Below are 22,766 nucleotides of genomic sequence, written 5' to 3'. Positions count from 1 at the left end.
GGAGTCTTGTGAGCCTCGTCTAGGATTTTCCTCTGTAGTTCCTCCTGATCCGGAACACATAGCCTGTCACCAAAATACAACACCCCGCTATCTAATATTCTGAACTCTCCACCTTCTGATTCTGCTAAACCTTGCTTGATTCTCTGAATTTCAGGATCCTGCTCCTGAGCTGTCTGGATGTCACCGAGCAAGATAGACTCTAATGTCATAGTAGAGAGCTGTCCGACTATGAGCTCGAGATCGAAATCTGAGATCTCCTTCTGTAGGGGTGGTGACATGGCTGCTAGAGATAATAGGGTAGCGCTGGACTTCCTGCTGAGGGCGTCTGCTACCCTATTCGCTTTTCCTGGGTGGTAGAGGATATCTATGTCGTAGTGTTTGACCAGTTCTAGCCATCTGTGCTGTCGCATATTCAGATCCTTCTGAGTGAAGAAGTACTTCAGACTCTGATGATCTGTATACACTCTGCACTGAGCTCCATACAAGTAATGTCTCCAAATCTTGAGAGCGAACACCACTGCTACAAGCTCAAGGTCATGAGTAGGATAGTTCTTCTCATAATCCTTAAGTTGTCTGGAGGCATAGGCGATCACCTTGCCATCTTGCATCAGCACTGCTCCTAGTCCCAACTTCGAGGCATCACTATATATGTCAAACCTATCTGCGTTCTCTGGTAGAGTCAGAATAGGTGCACTGGTCAATCTCCTTTTCACTGTTCTCTGATCCTCATCCCTTTGAAATTTTCATTCTTTACGGTAAGTGGGGAGGCTATCCTGGAGAAGTCCTCTACGAATTTCCTGTAGTAACATGCTAATCCCAGAAAGCTTCTGATCTCACTGGCATTCTTGGGTCTTTTCCAGTTGCTCACAGCTTCTATCTTACTGGGGTCTACCATGATACCATCCTTTGAGATGATGTGACCCAGGAAGGACACCTGATCTAGCCAAAATTCACATTTGGTGAACTTGGCGTACAGCTGATTCTGCTGAAGGGTCTGCAATACTGTTTTCAGGTGCTCTACGTGTTCTTCCTGAGTTCTGGAATAGATAAGGATGTCATCGATGAACACGATAACGAACCTATCTAAATATTCTCTGAATACCCTGTTCATAAGATCCATGAAAGTAGCTGGAGCATTTGTCACGCCAAAGGGCATGACTACGAACTCGTAATGTCCGTATCTAGTCCTGAATGCTGTCTTGGGTATGTCCCCTTCTTTAACCTTCACCTGATGATAACCTGATCTGAGGTCTATTTTAGAGAACACTGCTGCTCCCTTTAGCTGATCAAACATGTCATCTTTCTGGGAAGAGGATACATGTTCTTGATTGTGACTTGGTTCAGTGCCCGGTAGTCTATACACAGGCGCATGCTCCCGTCTTTCTTCTTCACGAACAATACAGGTGCTCCCCATGGTGAGTGACTAGGATGTATGAAGCCCTTGTCAAGCAGCTCCGGTAATTGCTCATGAAGTTCCTTCAGTTCTGCTGGAGCCATGCGGTAAGGTGCTTTGGAGATAGGATTTGTACCGGGAATGAGCTCTATCTCAAATTCGATCTCCCTGTCTGGTGCTAGGCCTGGTAACTCTTCAGGGAAGACTGCTGGGTAGTCACATACGACTCGGACCTCTGCTAGCTGTTGGTCCATGTCCTGACTGGTGCTGACTACGTGTGCTAAGAACCCCGTACATCCTGAATCCATCAACCTCTGTGCCTTCATAGCTGAGAGAAACTTCTTGGCCTTTCTCCTGGGTTCTCCGACGAATTCGAAATGTGCTTCCGCTTCAGGTTGGAATATGACTTTCTGTTTACGGCACTCGATGGAGGCACCGTATTGAAGTCCATCCCGAAGATGACGTCGTAGTCGGTCATATTAATCACTATCAGATAGCAAAAGAGCTCTCTGTCTGCTATAGTGACCGGCACTGCTCTGAGCCAATGCGTAGACACCATGATTTCTCCTGAGGGTAACGTCGTAAGGAACTGGCTACTGAGTACCTCTGGAGGTACTGCTAACTTCTCAGCAAATGCCCTGGATATGTATGAATGGGTTGCCCCAGTATCGAATAAGACAGTTGTACTTTACTGTAAAATACTAATCTGACCTGTAACAACTGTCGAGGCATTTGTTGCGTCCTCTCTGGTGAGTGAGTAGATCCTCGCATTGGTCGTAGCTGGAGGGGCTTCTAATCTGCCCTGGCTGATATGTGGACCATCTAAAGCGGCCTGCATCTGATGTAACTGAGTTGGCTGGCCTCCATACAGAATCGGCTGTGGCTGAGGAAGACTGGTCTTGTTTGGACACTGCTTGGCCATATGCCCTTCCTGTCCGCATTCAAAGCATCCTCGTGTGCCCTTACGACAAACTCCAGGATGGAATTTCCCACAAGTAGCACACTTTGGATAACTGGGCTGCTTGCTGGCTGGTCCTCCTTTTGGGTAACTCCCTGATTTGTGCTTGTTGCTGGAGTTCCCTTTCTAGTTAGAGTCGTGGGAGTTGTGACCCTGCTGCTTCTGAGTGCCTGAGCCTCCTTGACCTTTAGCTTCTGAGAGGACTTGTTTCTGCTGTTTGATGCTATTCTGGTAATGCTCAGTGATTAGAGCACTGCTCACTAATTCTTCTGTGGTTTGTGGCCTATGAACGCCACCAGCCACGTTCATTGTTATTTCCGGCCTCAGCATCTTGAGCATCAACCGGATTCGTTCCCTTTCTGTGTTGACTAATTCAGGGCATAGACGAGCCAACCTGTTGAATTTCTTCACGGCTTCCTCAACTGATAGGTTGCCCTGACGAAACTCAGTGAACTCGTCGTAGTGACGGTTAGTGACCCGCATGTGAAAGAACTCCTCAAAGAATTCCTTCTCGAAGTCAGCCCATGTCATCTGGTTCACTGGGCGCTTCGCTCTGATTCTCTCCCACCACATACGTGCATCTCCTGTCAGACAGAAGGAGGCGCACTTCACCTTCTCATGTTCTGGCCAGTCCAGAAGCTCCATCGTACTTTCCAGTGTTTTGAACCATGCCTGAGCATCCCATGGTTCATTGCTGCCTGAGAAATTCTCTGGCTTGACTCTCTATCACTGGATCAGATAGGCTTCTCTCTGCGTTCCTGCTGCTGGGGATATTGGTGTCGTAGGCTGGACTGGTGGAACCTCTAAGACCACTGGTGTCGCTAAGTTAGGCTCCGGGGTGACAGCGGGAGTGTTCTGCTCACTAGCCTTTAAGGTGGCTATTTCCTGTTGCTGTTCAGCTAGCTGCTGCTGTAACTGAGCCACTAGTACTGTAAGGTCTGGGGGAGCCACTGAACTGCCTACCTCATGCTGGGGCTCAGTGGCTGGTGCCCTTCTAGCTGGGCGTCCTCGTGCCATTTCTAAAGACATGCAGGAATACATGACTAACACAAGCATAATAGAGAAACTATTGTTATCATGTTAACTACTATCATAAACAAGCATGCTTTAGTTATCCATAACAGAAAAGCAATAAACATACAAAGTGAGAGGTATTCTTACTTGGAAGCTGCAGGTACAATGCTGATGTGTGTGTAGGAAGTATGGAAACTGCTCTGATACCACTCTGTAACGACCCGCCTTCTACTGACTAGGCTGTGAGGCCGATCGCTACATTATGCTGTGCTAAATTACTATTGCGAAAATCTGGATTGATTAAAATTTTACTAAACTGATTATTGTAAAATCTAAACTTAATATTCTATGTGTACCTAGGAGTTGTACACATGCTAGGGAAGACAATCTATGCCTCTCGGATGTCCTGCTAGCTGTAATCAGGCATTTCAATCGATCCATGAATCGATTGGGCTGTCGGATCGATCCAGTGATCGACCCAGAAAACTGGATCGGTCGGTGACCGATCCACAAGCCATCTCACTTCAGTGGATCGGTCTGACCGATCCGAGTGATCGGTCGGTGGGCGATCGAGTGGCTCAGCGATCGGTCCGACCGATCGGTGAGTTTCTATACCCTCTGTTCGCATCGGATCGGTCGACCGATCCATAGGTTCGGTCGACTGATGATCCAGTGGCACAACCCAACTCTGATTGATCTGTAAATCGATCTGGGTTTCTGATTTCGAACCAGAACCCCTGATTTCAGCACTATTTCGTGTCTCAATCACATTACATGTTCTAAGATGGCTAGGAAACACTCTAACAACCACAACTAACATTCTAACATCATAAAGAACAATGTTCTAAGCATAATAGAGTGCATGGTTAGCTAATTCATAGCGATCAACATACTAAAGTGCAAATTGCTAAAATACTAAAAAGTACTAATGTTTAAACAAAGCTTGCTAGAGTTCCCTAAGATCTTCTTTCCAAGTTCCTGCCCACACACATCTTCGTAGCATTGTCCTCCAGCCTCCGCTAGTCCATCTTTCCTTTACCTTTATCTGCAGTATAAGGAAAAGAAAGTATCTATAAGCTTTCGCTTGGTAAGAAACCATCTACCTCACTAAAACGTGCATTCGATGCAATATGCTTTTAAAACATGTTGTTTGAAAGTGCACTGATTAGACTGAAACATGGCATGTTATCATACATAGAAATCAAAGCTAGTCATGACATACTATCATCTAAACATGTGTAATAAAAGCTGAACATGAACACTAAAGCATAGCATACAAAGCTAACCATAACTATCATGTGTAACAACAAGGAAAACTGAGCTGAACATGAATTAAACTAGTCTGGAACTGAATTCAAACTTAACTAACATAACTGATCTTTGTGAGTTTTGAAAAACTATAATATAATAGAATAAAATACATAATCATACTGCTAATGGGCCCGGCAACTGTACATGCTATGCGCGCATCCTCAACTAAACCCGGGGTTGCAAATCCCGAATTTAGCAAGGTTTACTAGGTTATCTAAACCTAGGGACCGACTATGGGAGCCCAGCCCAATGGATATCTAATCATGTACAGTGCCACTACTGAAAATAAAATACTGAATCATACCTAATTAATTTACCTTGCTTCTACTAGGTTATCTGAACCTAGAGGCGACTGTGGGTGCCCACCCATTGGACCGTAGTCCCATATATGCTATGACAAGGCTAACTAAACTATTTAAATGCTTCTATTGCATTTACTGAGCTATTAAAATGCCTAAGTTGTATTTTTCTGTGCTAAATAATTTAATCGAACACTTAGTATGCACTAATTCGCATCCTTGTGCCGAAAATCTACATAGTACTAAACTAAAACATGGAATTCACACGGAAGCTACTTATACTGCAGGTGAGGGGTTTCTTACCTCGTACGCTAATTTTCTTACAACTCTATTCGCTAGAATTCCGGTGGAGACGATCCTTTCGACAATCTCCTCGCTCCAACGCGTTCTTCTCGCAGAGGGGAACGTTCTTGTGCTGGAATCGCTGCCGGAAGGTGCTCTTAGGGCCCTAGGGAGAGAACCCTAGGGTTGGCGCCGAGAGGAAGAAGGAGAAGGAGAGGGGGCGGTGTGTAAGGTGAGGTCTCGGTGGAGAATTCCCGAACCAGAGAAATAAACCAAACCCACTCAAGTTTTCTATTTATTTTAAGTGGGTATTTCGGCCAATCTTAAACTTAAATATAAATGTTTCCCTTTCCTTTCAGCACGGCCCTGCTGGGTTCAACTGGTTACTAGAATTATCCGTAAACCATAGGTCTCGGGTTCAATTCTCGTTTAGGCCGTTTTCGTTTTCTATTTATTTTTGCTACTTCCGCTACTCTAAAAATTCTGTAAAAATATCCTAAGATTACAGAAAAATCATAGAATATTTCTAAAATAGTTTTGAGAATTTTCGGGCGTTACACTAGCTAACAAATGGAATTCCTTAAAGTGCAAGCAACAACACCTCATATATATGAGTCTCTAGACAATTAGTTGTGACTTGTTCAACATTAAAATTATCGAATCTCCTTGATATATATTGTGATTGGTTCATCAAATCTTCACATGCCTTTTCAGCATTACGATGGGTTGAAGATACATTATCGTTACCTATATGGCCTAGGAAAGCATAAGATTTTTCATTTTGAACTTTCTTCCAATTATCAAATACATCAATAGTAAATACAGTTTGATTTGAGCATCCTAATGACTTGTTGAAGATAAAACATGAAAAGCAATATGTTTTATCTTTAGCTAGTAAATGCTCCAACCAAGAAAATTGTTCATATCAAGCAAACTGAAATCTTTGAGGATGCTTAATATTTTTATTTAATATATATTATCAAAGAATAAGTTGATATGCCTTCAGATTTAAATAAGCTCGACGAACCTTCTTTTGTTAGTTAGGATGATATTCCCAAATTTGTCTATGTAATCATGGATTACGCTCAAAAGAATTGAGATCAATTTCTTTAGTTTTTGTATTTTTAAATCTCTTAGGAGGAATTTCATATGGAAGATTATTGTTATTTGATCTACTCTCTTCCTTTGATAAAACTTATCAATTATAACAAATTTTTTCATTTAAAGTATATAAAGCATATGACAATGAAAAACTCAAATTAATTCAAATAAGTGAATAATAATAACATAATTAAACCAAACAGACAAAAGGTGAGTAATAATAACATCATATAAAAAACACCGAACTTTTTTTTCATTTCATCAAATATTAAATTAACAATTCCAAATTCAACTATTTAGGCTTTATAATTTTTAAAATCACAAGAATAGATTAAAATGCCTAAAATTAATTATTTCTTGTTTAAATCGTTGCATACTTTCTATTTTAGCTTCGAATAACACTAAACTAAGATTCAAGCCATTAATTTTTCTAATTCCATGAAACTAACCAAAACTTGAACTAAGATTTCCAAACTTGGCATTTACAATTCTATGTAACGAAACATTCAAATTTTGAATTATATGACACTAGAAAATTCAAAAATCTTCAATTAAACAAGATGAAAATTTTGAAAAATGATTAAACGACTTTGGAAATTTGTTTAATACCTCAAATTGATATAAAGTTCGTACCTACATCCAAAGATACAACAAATATCAATTTTTGATATCAAAATCAAACTAAAATCGCACAAATCAACCTAAAAATTTGTTCGCCCTCAAACAACCTCCAAATTCTCAATTTAGGGTAGGAATCAAGATCAAAACTTTCTAAAAATCACCATCCCAAGTTGCACGATTGTTGATAATGGCGAACAAGTTTGGGCATAGCTCTGACATGAAATAGGGGCCAACAGCTTGTCTCACCATCATGATATTACTTTAAAATTTTGATACCAAACTATTAATAGAAATCTTAGATGAATATGTAATCAATTCTGAATTTTGGTGATCTACAGTGGCACAATCGACGGTGAAAATAGTGGCAAAGGTTTTTGGGTGAGTTGGAGAAGATTTACTCAAAAGAGATAATGTAAATTTCAATCGGCCACCCCTCTGCCCTTACCATTTTAAACCCTAGTTAATTATTTAGGATCAAAATAATTTACACATCGTGGGGAAAGGAATCAAAATTTAACCAACCTTATAAATTAAGCATTATTTTAATCAAGTTAGCACTTTTTTCTTTGTTAGCACCTTAATTATTTTGATTACTCGAAACCTTCCAAGGAATAAGAGTTTCATATTTTATATTGATGCAAGCATAAGCCACAATATGTAAGTTTAATTAGTATATATAATGCATTGAATATTCATCTACTATTTTATTAAGAATGTGACCCTTTACTAATTAACTCTCAATTAATTTGGTGAAATTCAAAATTAATTTACGTTAATATCTTTTTTTCTTTTCACGTCAAAAATAATTTCATAATTGATTAGTAATTTCCACAGACGCATCAATCAGGAGTTTAGAGTTCAAGACTCAGTTTCGATATATTATTAGGAATTTTTCTCATTAATCAATCAGGGATCTAGAATTTGAGACTCAACTATAACGTATTATTGAGAATTTTTCTCATTAATCAATCAGGGATCTAGAGTTCGAAACTCAGCTGCGATATATTATTAAGATTTTTTTTCCATCAGTAATTTTCTCTGATTTTCTTTAGTCTCACATCTTAGGATTAACAATACTACGAGCGGAGAAACTTTTAAAAATATCTTGGGTCGACGACGTTAGAAAGAATACTTTTCTCGACTTTTTGGCTAAAGTATGATATTAAATTAATTTTTTATAAGGGGAAGCTCTTTACAGTAACTTGCTACTAGGATTCTCAAGCGTCACTCATGCATTGCACTATTATATGGGTCTGGCGCACACTTACCTAATTTATGGCAGTCTTTTAGCTAAGATTAAGTGTAGTATTTGTTCTTATCAATTTAATATCTGATATAAAGAATTAAATTAATTTTTTACGAAGAAGAGCCCCTTACAGACATAAGAGCGACACTTGAGGATAAATCATATTATCATTAAATAATATTATTTAATTACTTGACATAAAATGATGGCTAGTATCTATTATGAATCTTACTTTTGTGCAAGTAAATGCACATTCAACAAGAAGAAAATTTATACTAAAAGAAAATTTATGGGGATTATGATCTTTCCGAGTGAACGACACATAGGCACTAAGTAGATTAGCACAAATCCAAACAACTTAAACTTATTTTCTTTTCTTTGATTTATGTAATTTTTTTTATTATTTTATAAAATAAATTTATACTAAATAAAAATTGTCCTTGTCTATAAATTTTATATATATATGACTAAAAATAGTTCCATACATATCTTCTTTAATTTTTATTTTCTTTTATTTTTAAAATGAAAAAAAACTATTTACTCAAATAAAAAAAATCATCAAACAGTTTTTGTCCTGTCAATTTTTTTTTAAAATTTATATCCTCTCCTTAGCACCTAGCAAAGTTTAAAAAGTTCTTTGATCGGATAACCCTTTCTCATGCAATCAAATGAAGCTCCCAATTCATAGATAGTTCACCCTTTTAATTACCTACTCGACTAGCTACTAGTTTGTTGCCTAATATGTTCTCACCCTTTTTTTAAAGTTTCACTCTTCCAACTTCAATTCTTGTACGTGTACCCTTATCTCATAGTCTCATAAACGGTGAGCCTCAATTCATGCTACTCCTCTTTGACATCGATAGCCTTCACTCTCCTTTTCATGCAACTCCTTTCCTCACTCTTAGTGAATGCCATCCTCTCGACCTCTCTCACGATAGACACTGCCCTAAAGCCACATATACTAGACAGCACCATCTCAAATACACACTTGTATTTCTAAATATTTGATACTTATAGAATATAGAATAACCTATATAACAAACCCACATAATGTTATCTTCCTTTCCCTTGGTAGAATCCTTCATAGTTAACCTACATAAGTATAGGTTACGATTTCACTTTTCATCAGCTTCTTAATAGAACATAAGAATACATTCCAAGACAAATTGTCAATTAGCTTTGCGATCGTAACCCATTGTTGGATCGATCCATCCCTTGCAAGAACCTATTAATTTTTCACTCCTACTCCAAGCACAGCTACTCTACTTGGTTTCTCATAGCTAGCATTTCATTATTTGTGCTGATTTCATATCAAAGAACTATTTCACAGATGATTTAGGAAACATGTTGGTTTATGGCCGAATCAGACGATATTCGAGTATCACTTGATCATTTGACAGATCAATCACAATTCTTTGATCATGCTCGAGTAGTCGAACTCCATTTAGTTCATTCCCAAACATATGACTTGAATCCTTGATCGAAGCAGCAATCTCACAACTCTTACATTTCTATATATATCTGTTTTCCCTTTATTTTTTTTCTGTTTAAATTAATTAATCGAGAATTTTATATATATATATATATATATATATATATATATATATATATATATATATATATATATATATATATATATATATACTGGTGGGTACATGATATTTTTAACATAATGATCAGGAGTCGATTCTCAGGAACTAATGATTTATAGTCATCCCATCATACATCTAATGTATGTGTACATATATTTACATTCCTCCATATCCGTGAGATCAGTACCGTAGTCTTAAGAGATTGGATTTTTTTTTAGATATATATGCCTAAGTATTTAATTTTTATACTTAAGTCCTTTCGGTGGTTGCAGAAATGTCGACAGTATTTCTAAATCCAATTTCGTTGGGTGTGCTTCCATGAAAGAAGTTAAATTTTAATATTGATTATTCATATTAGTTGAAATATAATTTGTATTTTCTCATTATCTTTGTTATAGAAATCGTATATTTAATCAACATAAATTGATACTGTTGGTGCAACCTTAGGTCAAAGTTGACCTGGTTGACCAGACTCGAGTTGACTTGACTCGAGTTATGTTTTGATATTTGACGAGTTATGTTTGACGATGTTTGACGTGAACAGAAAAGGTGTATCTTGATGTTTGACAAGGATACAAGCTTGGGAGATTATGGGTGCAACTCGTGGTCAAGGTTGACCTGGTTGACCCGAGGTGAGTTGACCTGACTCGGAAAAGTCCAAGCAGGGAGCTTGGCACGGGAGAAAGTCCAAGTATGGAGACTTGGCACGGAGAAGTCCAAGTATGGAAGCTTGGCACATGGAAAGACGGAGAGGGCACGGTAGCTCATTCTCCGGACTGTGGTCAGAGAGGGCTCGGTAGCTCGTTCTCTGGACCGGATGTGGAAAGTCCTGGTGAGTGAAGGCAGGTGAAAATCCTAGCGAGTGAAGCTAGGTGAAAGTGAAAGTCCTGGTGAGTGAAGCCAGGCAGTTAGAAAGTCCTAGTGAGTGAAACCAGGCAGTTGGAAAAGTCCTGGTGAGTGAAGCCAGGCAGTTGGGAAGTCCTGGTGAGTGAAGCCAGGCAGATTGGAAATCCTGGTGAGTGAAGCCAGGTGAAAACCCTAGTGAGTGAAGCTAGGTGAAAGTCCTGGTAAGTGAAGCCGGGCAAGGGAAAATCCAGATGGATCAAGGGTGATCGGACATCTGGTGATGGGGAGTCCAAGTAGGTCATAGGAGTGACCGGATACTTGGTACGGAGAGAAAAGTCTAAGTGGGTCAAAGGGATTGACCGGACAGTTAGCAGGGAGTCCTAGCAGGTCAAGGGAGTGACTGGATGCTAGGCGCAATGTACCAACAGGTCAAGATTGACCGGATGTTGGTTTGGACTTGGTTTGGGCGAAAACCATGAGCTGGATCGATCGGTGATCGATCGGTGATATCAAAATATTCGATCGATCGGTGGTGATCGATCGATAGCATCTTGTGTGATAATCGATCGGTGACCGATCGAGTCGATCGAGCAGAGCGAGGCGCAAGAGGGGCTGATCGGTCTAGGGACCGATCAGCCCTGATCGGTCCCGGACATCGATCAGAGTTCCGATCGATGCGTGGACCGATCAGCACTAACGCAACGGCTAGATTTCTTCTGTGCTTCTTTCTCCGCAGGTATAAAAGGAGGCTGAGAGCTTCTACAGTTTATTTTTCTTCTTCTTCCTTGGATTGAAGCTTCTGCTTTTGTGCTCTGAGGTTCTGAGCTTTGTTGAGCTCGCTTCCGAAGCTTCGCGTGAGCTTCCAGTCGTCAATCAGCTGCTGCAGTTGGGTTGTGAAGTTGCTGCTTCATCGCCTCCGGTCGACAGAGAAGGCAAGCGAGTGTTGCATTCATATTGTTGTTTGTATTTGCTTCTTGATTTCCTTGTACTCCTTTCTTGTTGTTACAAGTATTGTGGCGAGGTTTCTCCACCCACAAGGAGCATTTATTAGCCGGTTCTCCGGGGACTCATCCACCGACGGATTGATAGGCTTCGTCCACCTTACGGACACGCCGAGGAGTAGGAGTTTATCTCCGAACCTCGTTACATCGGTTTGTTTGAGGTTTGTCTTCTTTCCCTTTCGTTTCTGTGTTTATTTTCCGCTGCGCTAACACGTTTTGTAGAAAGAAAGGACGATTTGGGGTCGGCTATTCACACCCCCCTCTCTATCCTCCGTACGAAGGATTCTAACAGATACAATTAGCATTTATTGTTATTTGAAACTCAGATTAGTTTTTTTTTTGATAGTTTTTTAAGTTTAAAAAAAAACATGTAATAAACACACATATTAAGAGAAATATGTCTTGTATATAAAATCATCTACCCCACAATGTAGCCGAGTTGGTATTTAAATGCTAAAGTTAGTTCATTCGGTAAGAGTTAATTTTCACGGAATTTATTTTCCTAAGGATTATTCTCCCACCTAGGAGGGCACCACTCAGTATGTGATTTCCTTTCTTTCATCTAACTATGGCTAGATATTAGCAGGGGTGGAGGTAGGACTAGATATCGAGGGGGGCCAATAATGAACTTGAGAAAGATCAATTATTTATTATATATAACAATAAAATTTAAATATATCATATTTGTATCAAATAATACATCAATATGTAATATCTACCATCGAAGTTTTCAAAACGCATCATTACTCCCAATTATCAAGTCTATTAGAATTTAGAACGTCTCTCTTACATATCACGAAAATCATCTATAATTGAATCTATACTGAACTGTTTAGCAGTTTGCTTCTCAATACATACTAATAAATAGTCATTAAGAAATTCATCATCCATCTTATTACGAAGTGTAGTATTTACTATATTCATTGCAGGAAAATATCGCTCTGCGGTAGCTGTAGAAATTGGAAGCGTGAGAATAAGTATTACGACTCTAAACACAAACAAATAAATTTCTGACTTTCTAGTTTTCACCGAACATTGGCATAAATTAGAAATAGTTATCAATGTTCTAAAATCAGGAAGTTGCCGCACATGATCAAAATGATCAAATTGGATTCTTAGTTGTTACATCTCGTGCTCTGCAAAGTCTTTTGGGTAAGACTTTTGTACCAATCTACAAATATCATAAATTCTGAATGAAGTGTGTATCTCTCTTAGATCTAATGTTGATCTAAGAATAATCAACTCTACCGTGTTGTCATTGAATTTGTTGTTTAATTCTTGCAATTGAGAGTCTATCACAGCATTAAAAAGATCAACTTTGTAATGATGTTCTACTATAATTTCATCTTGTTGATGGTGTTGCCTTCCTCTTCTTGCAATATATTGAGCATTGAAATCCGGCATAGGTAAACTAACTACTTGATAGAAAGATTTCGCATTTATAACCAATTCATCTTATCCATCATCTCTCAAATTCTGAATAAGCAACTTGGTAGATGAAACAAGATGCATTGCATGCAAAATATCTTGAGACTGAAGTTTCCAAGCTTGACAAAGTAGATTAGAAATCTCCAAAATCTTCCTCATAAGATGCAAAATAAATACAAATTCAAAAGAAGTTAACATCTCATAAGTTGCATAAGCATCTCCACGTTGAGCAGGTGTATTTCCATCCTCAATGATATTCAATAAAACTTTATATGTTGCACTAAACATCTTTATCAAACTAGATACAGATTTCAAATGAGAACTCTAAAGTGTATCACCTGCCCTTTGAAAAGAACCAATTTAATTAAGTCCTTTCCCAGTTTCAAACTCATTAATATTAAGTAAATGAGCATTATTTGATGCATGAGCGGCTTTTAATTGGTCATTACACTTATACAAGGCATCAACATCATTAATAATAGAGCTTAACTTGGTAAAAAAATGATGGATAAGGATAACTTCTTTCGACGCGGCAACTAGTGCCAATTGCAAACGGTGTGCAAAACAATGAACATAATAAGCATAAGGACATTCATTTAAAATTAAAGCTTGCAATTCATTCCATTCACAGGCATGTGACTTGCACCATCATAATCTTGCCCTCGAATATTTTGAATGTCAAGCATATGATGAGATAGAACAGAAAAAATTTCTACTTTCAATGTTGACGCAACAGTGTCTTTAACATGAATAAGTCTAAAAAAATGCTCCTGCACATAACCATCTTTGTCAACAAATCTTAAGACAATTGACATTTGCTCTTTTTTAGATTCATCTCGAGCTTCATCAACGATGATACAGAATTTTGCATCGCCAATTTCTTCTCGAATGGCGTTCTTGACTTTAATTGCCAAGACTTGCAAAATTTATTTTTGTGTTGTTGGTGATGTATATGATGCATTTCATGGAGCTTTGTCCAAAACTTCTACTACTTTGTCATTGTAAGAAGCTATGAAACTCAACCGTTCTAAAAAATTTCCACGATTGGATAATGTTATGGACTCATCATGATCTCTGAAAGAACATCCTTGAAATGAAGTCATCTAGTCCCCTCAATTGAAGATTTCAAGCGAAGTATATTATTAGCAACTTCTTTAGAAGTGAACTTCTCAAAACTTTGCAAAATATATGATAGTTGCTTCATGAGATCTTCACATGCTTTCTCAGTTTTCGATGAGAAGAAGTTAGATCTTTTCCAATATGTGCCAAAAATGCACAATTTTTCCATCTCTTACCTTCTTCCATGAACAAAACCCATTATAGTAAATGCATCTAATCTAGAAGGTCCATCTTGAGTATGAAATATATAGCATGGTGCACTAGGAGAATATTCCAACCAAGATGAGAATAACTTAAACCACGATGTATGAAAACTATGAGGATGTCTTTCTCCAAACTTTGGATAATTTGAAAGCATACATTAATATGGACCAGCTTTAATATAAGCTCTTCTTGGTCGCAATCCTGGATCACGTTCAAATATTTGAATATCAAATTTGTCATTGATTTTCACTCTTAAAGATTTTATAGGGTGACCTTTAAAATTCAAATGATTAATATCTGTAGTTGGATTTGATTGAGATATTCAAATTTTATCATTCTTTCTTTTGAAGAACAAATTAATTGTTTGTGATTTTTTCATCTAGAAAAAATGATTACTCAAGTTTGAATCACCAATAAAATTATAAAATTACTCATGTACTTTATAAAATTATAACACAGATTAGATAGTTAACAAAAAAAGATACATTTTCATATAGCATACCTCGTTAAATTTTATAAATATATTGCTGAATTAATTCATTAATTTAGCAATAAAATTTTGCATTGTGATGTGGTCACATCACATGACTCACATTGAAATTAAGTAATCACCAAGTGGCCAGTGATAATGTGATATATTAGTCTATTGATGCTGCAAATTTGTAATGCCTTGAAAAGTCACAATTGAGAAAGGAAAGGCAATCGCTTGGATTGCTTACCATGGGAGAAGCGATAAGGGAAGTTGGAGAAGTATGATTGCCACATAAAAGATCATAAAATATATTAAAATATTCAAAAGACACAAAGAAAGATCAAGGACTGTACCATCTTCCCTTCGTGTGAAGATCAGATGTCCCACTATTGGAAGAAAGAGAAAGGAGCTATCAGATACGGAATGAAAATAATGACCGACAACCGCCTCTAAGAGAGCGAAAAAGCTTGAGTTACGTGGTTGATGGACCCAAACTCTAACTTGATTCATTGTCCTTGTTTTAATGCGGAGGATGACGCTTCTACCGAGTCTCTTGTACGGCAAACATGATCCGACCCGATAATAATTTAAAAACTTGACGGATCATTTGCAAAGCAGTGACATTTAGCAGAACGAGGACTCAAGGAGGGATGGAAGAGCAGTACAAGGCATCAGCGAAACTATTTTGGTCGGCAATGTGACCGGTTCACTCGTGACAAGTTGAGCGTATTTTTTAGGAGGTTTTTCTCGTCCTCGTAGATGACACGGGGGGCCAACACATAGAGTTCCTCCACCCCTGGATATGATGAGGCGAGATCTCCTAGACCACTTTTTGTGATCCAAGGGATGTGCCACTCGGATTTGCGACCGGATCATGGCCGCGATCCGATCGTAAATGGTTGTGATCCCTTCCTGGGTTCATCGTCTCCACTAGATTATAGTTTTTGTTCGGAGCGAGCGGCCGGAGGCCGCCCGGGGGACACCCTTGCTCGGCGCCCAATAACCTGGTCACTTATCCCGGCTTTCGAGCGGCCTCTGGCCCCCCGCTCTAAATAAAAACTATAACCTGGTGGGGACGGCGAACCCAGAAAGGGATCGTAATCATTTACGACCGGATCGCGGCCATGATCAAACTACAAATATGAGTGGCACATCTCTGAATCATAAAAAATCATCTGATTACTGATTAGTTTTGCTCCAAATGAAAATTATTCCATATTCAAAATGGTGTAACGACGTCGAGAGGAATATTATATAATCTGGAAAGACATGGCAGATAAATGAATCCTAAATACAATTAAAATAAGTATTTTATATATATATATGATCCTGTCCGAATCGACGAACCAAGGGACGCTGGGCAAGTGGCGCTCTCCTAGTCGATGGCACAGGCCTCCGAAGCTCCGGCGATCCTGCACAGAAGTCGGGCCGGGAAGGGGTTCCCGGCGGTGACCCTCCGACGCTCAAGTCAGGTAAGTAGTGGAAAAAGGAGCTCCCAAGCTTGTAGAATGCGTACCTCCGGCGAAGTCTACGGTTCTTTATATAGGGTGATGAAATAGCTCCTACACGCCTATCGAGGCGCGTACGTATCCGCAGCCCATGCCTCGGTGTGTGCCTGACAGAAAACTTACCTGACGTCATACTGCAACAGTCTCATCGCGCCTTCGATGGGACAACAAGACACCCCGTTGTCAGACTAGGAGTATGGCTTAGTCATGTGACTTGACGGCTATCAGGAGATGTTCATGTTCTCCTTTACAACCGGCCGGGACGTACGTCCGGACGGCTGGATGGAGAACATCGTCCGGACGGCCTTCATCCCCTGCGCCGGCCGGACGGCACGCCCCTCACATCTCGCCTGTCGCTTGTGCTGAGATGCCGGGGAGACTTCCAGGCGAGTGACTTCCTCTCGGCTCTGAGACATTGTTTCATTGAGCGTCGGAACCCCAACCCGGTCAGGGCGCCTTTTACTACCGAATGTCCATTGGTCGGCCGATCGGCCTTATCCATTTCTTCCAAGTCCGGTCGGCTCACCCTTCTCCGGCGGGCTACTTGGCCATTTGACCTCCACGTGGCGTTGACCCTCGTTAGGGGGTCCCGGGCTCTTACCACCGGATCACTTGCCTTCCCCTCGAGTCTAGTCGAAGGAGGCGAAGTCCGACTGACTGGACTGCCAATCTGATAGAACAACGATAATTGCATTGGGACGCTCGGCCAGGTCTAATGATGCTCGCCCGTTCGGCGATATCCGGTCCGTGCCTTGTGGTCTCTTGGACTCCATGTCCTATGCTCTCCCCTACTATTCATCACGTGCACTGCGCACGGTAAGGGGAGCTCATTAAATGCGGCCAGTATCCAACTGACACGTGGCGATCATGCGTTTGTCAGAGTATGGCGGTGGCGTCACTTCCGATGGGACAGCCGCCGTTTGAAATGGACGGCTGGATGATGACCTCGTTATCGACGACCTGGATCGGACGGTGGAGGTTGCTCCCAGGCGGCGATATAAAGCCCGCGACTCCGTTTCCGCCGCCTTGTTGCTTCATCTTCCTCCGGCGCTCCTCTGCTCATTTTTTTTTCTCCGGCGACCTCGCTCCTCAATTCTTCGGCAACCCCCAGGCCCCCGTCGATCATCTTTCTTGCTCGTAAGACCCTTCTTCTCGTTCCCAACGTTTTCTTCTTTCTGTTAATCATTTCCTTCAGTCGGTTTTCCTCCATTCCTTGCTTGAACCTTCCCTTTTGGTCCCATATCCTTGTCTGTCGACCATGACTAGCACCTCGCAGCCGACCGGCGGTGCTCCGGGTCTTTGGTATTCGAACATGGAAAGCCGGTTCGACGAGGAGGACGCCTTGTGCCTCACTCGAGCCTATGACCTGCCGATCGACCACCAAATAGTGTTAGCCACACCGGCCGATCGGCCTCACGATCCGCCGCCCGGCATTGTTCTTTTCTTCCGAGACCAATTTCTGGCCGGACTGCGTTTTCCACCCCACAAGTTTTTCTTAGAAGTTTGCAATCATTTTCGCATTCCGCTCGGCCAGGTAGTTCCCAACTCTATTAGGCTGCTGAGCGGAGTGATAGTTTTATTCAAACTGAACGGCATCCCCTTAGAACCAAAAATTTTTCACTACTTTTTTTATCCCAAGCAAGCCGAGTGGGGCACCTTTGTTTTCCAGTCTAGGATAGGCTTCGTCCTTTTTGATAATATGTCGAGCTCCAACAAACATTGGAAGGAGCATTTTTTCTATATACGTTTTCCCGAGCGGCCAACTTTTCGCACCAAGTGGCAGACGGCGATGCCATCGCAACCGGAGCTCGGCAAATTTAGAGGTGACGCGGCCTACCTTCATGCAGCCGAACGGCTAGTTGGCCAGCGCTATCATATTGACAAGCTACTCCTCCCGGGAGTAATGCACATATTCGGCTTGTCCTCTACCACAGCCAATCTGCCCTGCAGCATGAGTAAGTTTCCTTATCTTCCCGTTTGTTTTGTTCTAACTGATTTATTTTTTGCTCCTGCAGCTGAAGTCATGTGGCGCGCCAAAGCTACCGAGAAGCTCAAATTGAAGGCCGCTCAGATTGAGGCGGTGACGAACAAGGAGGCCGCCGAACGGGGCCTTGCTCCAACTGATCCGGCCGGCGAAGAAGGTGAGGGGACACCAACTGTCCCCGAAGCCTCAGACGCCCCTGCCTCTCACGATGAGGCCGCGGGCGACATAGAACCTCCTACCGAAGCCTAGGTGGAGGGCCGTTCGGCCGATGATGTGCCGCTACGCGCTCGGAAATGCCGACGACCGGAATCCGCATCTGCCTCGACTACACTTGATGAGCCACAGCCCGAGCGGGGCGCGGATGCACCGGTGCTGTCCGGGACGGTTTCCCTCGAGAGTACTCCGACCCCTCATGGTTCTCCGAGGGCCAGCTCTGAGGTGCCGCCGTCCAGCCCTTCAAGAACTTTGCGCCGTATCAGGCGCTTGGGCGAGCTTCCCTCCTCGTCCACCGGTGGGCCGTCCGGTAAGGCCGACGCTTCCCAGAGCGAGCCGAGCGGCCAAAATTTAATTAAAACCGTTCTGCGCCTTCCTTCGGAGGCGTACATGGCTGCTGCTGATCGGCCTGTGGTCCCCAAGCAGTGGGTGGACGTTCGGCGTCGAATAGCCAAGATGACTCCCGGGCAGCTCGGCGACAGCAATCTACACCAGGCCACCGAGGTATGCTCTGTTTCTTTGTTTACGTATTTAAATTATGTTTTTAACCTGTCCCCATTTGCTAGCAGAACTGGGTGGAGCAGATCGCCATTAGCGATCGATTGGCCGAACTGGAGGACGAGTTGAAAAAACAAAAAACTGCGGGGGGTGCCGGGCCGTCGACGGCCGCTCTGGAGAAGGCCAAAAAACTACTGGATGCCGAACGGAAAAGGGCTTCCGATCTGGCGAGCAAGGTCGTTCGGCTTGAAACGATGATCAAGCAACGAGATAAGGAGATTAAAACGGCGACCACTCGGAAGCAACAGGCCATCAATGATATGGACCACATGAAAGTGGAGATCAGGGGGCTGGAACAACGCATCAAAGATTTGGACGCCCTGCTAGCCACCGAGAAGGAGAGCCGCTCGGCCGATCTCCAAAGATTTGATGGAGATTTGAAGGATCTTCAGGCCACCAGCGACGCTGCCCACACCGCGCTCAAAGAATATAAAGAGGGGGAGTCAGCTCGCTCCGAAGAAGGGAGGAAGGCGTTCCTCCGCTCGGAAGACTTCGGAGAGAAGTTTACCGACAAGATATCCCTCACTTTCGAGGAGGCGATCATGGCGGCGGTGGGCTATCTGAAGACCAAAGGCCACCTGCCTGCCGAGCTGACCATCCCCCCCGAGGACCTCGCGAGCGTGATGGACGCTATCCCCGACGCTCTTTTTGATTTTGATGTGTGAGGAGCGTTTTTATGAACTTTTTTGTATTCCCGCCGCTCGGCCCAACTTATTTCTGTAATGACTTGTTTGATTTACCTAATGAGTAATAGATGACCTTCTGCTCCTTTCACTTCTGTTTTAGCAAGGCATTTTTCCGTCGTCACTCCAAAGTGTTCTTTATATCCTTTCCGCTCGACACCACGCTTCTGTCCGGCTCAATTCGATCGTCTTAATGACATCTATCATGCGACCGCGCAGCTGCTAGGCTTTCGAACGTAACCGCTCGGCATTTACATGCTAATATCCCTAACTTCCCTTGACCCACTTTTTCTTTGTGCCTTACCCCCAAAGGATTTTTCCGTACATTTTTGATAAGCGAACCGCTCAGCCGTATAATCAGGCTATCGTTGATTGCATCATGTGACTGGCTATCCGCTCGGACGTTTATAGACGCCGGCTCGTCTCTCGATATTTAACGTCGGAGCTCGACGGTCTTCCGCTCGGACGTTTATAGACGCCGGCTCGTCTCTCGATATTTAATGTCGGAGCTCGACGGTCTTCCGCTCGGAGCGTTTATAGACGTCGGCTCGTCTCTCGATATTTAACGTCGGAGCTCGACGGTCTTCCGCTCGGACGTTTATAGACGCCGGCTCGTCTCTCGATATTTAACGTCGGAGCTCGACGGTCTTCCGCTCGGACGTTTATAGACGCCGGCTCGTCTCTCGATATTTAACGTCGGAGCTCGACGGTCTTCCGCTCGGACGTTTATAGACGCCGGCTCGTCTCTCGATATTTAACGTCGGAGCTCGACGGTCTTCCGCTTGGAGCGTTTATAGACGTCGGCTCGTCTCTCTATTTTTAACGTCGGAGCTCGACGGTCTTCCGCTTGGAGCGTTTATAGACGCCGGCCCGTCTCTCGATTTTTAACGTCAGAGCTCGACGGTCTTCCACTCGGAGCGTTTATAGACGTCGGCTCGTCTCTCGATATTTAACGCCGGAGCTCGACGGTCTTCCGCTCGGACGTTTATAGACGCCGGCTCGTCTCTCGATATTTAACGTCGGAGCTCGACGGTCTTCCGCTCGGACGTTTATAGACGTCGGCTCGTCTCTCGATATTTAACGTCGGAGCTCGACGGTCTTCCACTCGGACGTTTATAGACGCCGGCTTGTCTCTCGATATTTAACGTCGGAGCTCGACGGTCTTCTGCTCGGACGTTTATAGACGTCGGCTCGTCTCTCGATATTTAACGTCGGAGCTCGACGGCCTTCCGCTCGGACGTTTATAGACGCCGGCTCGTCTCTCGATATTTAACGTCGGAGCTCGATGGTCTTCCTTAAGGCTAACTTCAATACAGCCGCTCGGCCAACCATTGACCATCCTTTGAATTAATTTTGCTTCCTGTATTACAAGGACATAGGCCACCGACATGTATATAAATTTACATTTAGCGCACCTTTCACCCAACTCGGATAACGTACTCCTGGCCGAACGGCGCGGGGTCTTCCTCATCAAGTGTTTGGCTCGAACATTATACCTCCGGCCGAGCGGCTCGGGGCCTTCTTCGTCGAGCGCATGGCTCGGTTATTATACCTCCGGCCGAACGGCTCGTGGCCTTCTTCGTCGAGCATTTGGCTCGATGATACACTCCCAGCCGGGCCTTCTTTCGGAAAGTTACGATGAATTCTATGCTCGAAAGAAACTATATCCGAAAAACTAACCTGCCGATCAACATAAGATCTAACTCAATTTCTCAACTCCCGAATACCCGTGGAGTGAGGTGGATACAATGTACTCGTCGAAATTTATCAAGGCCAGGAGGATGGCGAAACTTCCCGGTCGGTCCTCCATGGCCGCTCGGCCCCCCCAGAGGTGAAGGCGGCCTGCTGCGTTATCCTTTTACTTGAGCCTTCTGCTCCTGTTGCTCCACGAGCCTAGCTACTCTTGCCTCTATTAGAGCGTCGGGTTTCTCCACGGAGAGCATCACCATGTGTGGTCGTCCAGCTTCATCCATTGCTTCCGATCGGATGCAGGAGCGTTCCCACAGACGGCGCCAAATTGATCCTGTCCGAATCGACGAACCAAGGGACGCTGGGCACGTGGCGCTCTCCTAGTCGATGGCACAGGCCTCCGAAGCTCCGGCGATCCTGCACAGAAGTCGGGCCGGGAAGGGGTTCCCGGCGGCGACCTTCCGACGCTCAAGTCAGGTAAGTAGTGGAAAAAGGAGCTCTCAAGCTTGTAGAATGCGTACCTCCGGCGAAGTCTACGATTCTTTATATAGGGTGATGAAATAGCTCCTACACGCCTATCGAGGCGCGTACGTATCCGCAGCCCATGCCTCGGTGTGTGCCTGACAGAAAACTTACCTGACGCCATACTGCAACAGTCCCATCGCGCCTTCGATGGAACAACAAGACATCCCGTTGTCAGACTAGGAGTATGGCTTAGTCATGTGACTTGACGGCTATCAGGAGATGTTCCTGTTCTCCTTTACAGCCGGCCGGGACGTACGTCCGGACGGCTGGATGGAGAACATCGTCCGGACGACCTTCATCCCCTGCGCCGGCCGGACGGCACGCCCCTCACATCTCGCCTGTCGCTTGTGCTGAGATGCCGGGGAGACTTCCAGGCGAGTGACTTCCTCTCGGCTCTGAGACATTATTTCATTGAGCGTCGGAACCCCAACCCGGTCAGGGCGCCTTTTACTACCGAATGTCCATTGGTCGGCCGATCGGCCTTATCCATTTCTTCCAAGTCTGATCGGCTCTGTAAAATACCGAAAATAGGCGAATATTAATAAGAGAATTTTCCGAAATTTTCTGGGAATTTTTCGGAAAATCGTATGGACGAGTTAACGGGGATAAAAACGGGGCCGGGAAAAGCCTATTTTGGCTACCCCATTTAAATGAGGAAAAATTGAATTTCTTAAATTTCCTTATTTATTTTCTCTTTGCTTCATTTTTCGCCGATTCCT

General features: G+C 42.9%; 2 pseudogenes; both read left to right on the top strand.

The window, feature by feature from the left end:
• Window positions 1-8,107: 8,107 nt before the first annotated feature.
• Window positions 8,108-8,246, top strand: LOC122018192 (annotated as a pseudogene).
• A 1-nt stretch (window position 8,247) lies between these two features.
• LOC122018185 lies at window positions 8,248-8,353 on the top strand (annotated as a pseudogene).
• The last annotated feature ends 14,413 nt before the right edge of the window (window positions 8,354-22,766 follow it).

The sequence above is a fragment of the Zingiber officinale genome, chromosome 8B, assembly GCF_018446385.1.
Source record: "Zingiber officinale cultivar Zhangliang chromosome 8B, Zo_v1.1, whole genome shotgun sequence".
Taxonomy (NCBI): Eukaryota; Viridiplantae; Streptophyta; class Magnoliopsida; order Zingiberales; family Zingiberaceae; genus Zingiber; species Zingiber officinale.
The sequence above is the reverse complement of the archived record's forward strand: the minus strand, read 5'-3'. Positions and strand labels throughout refer to the sequence as shown.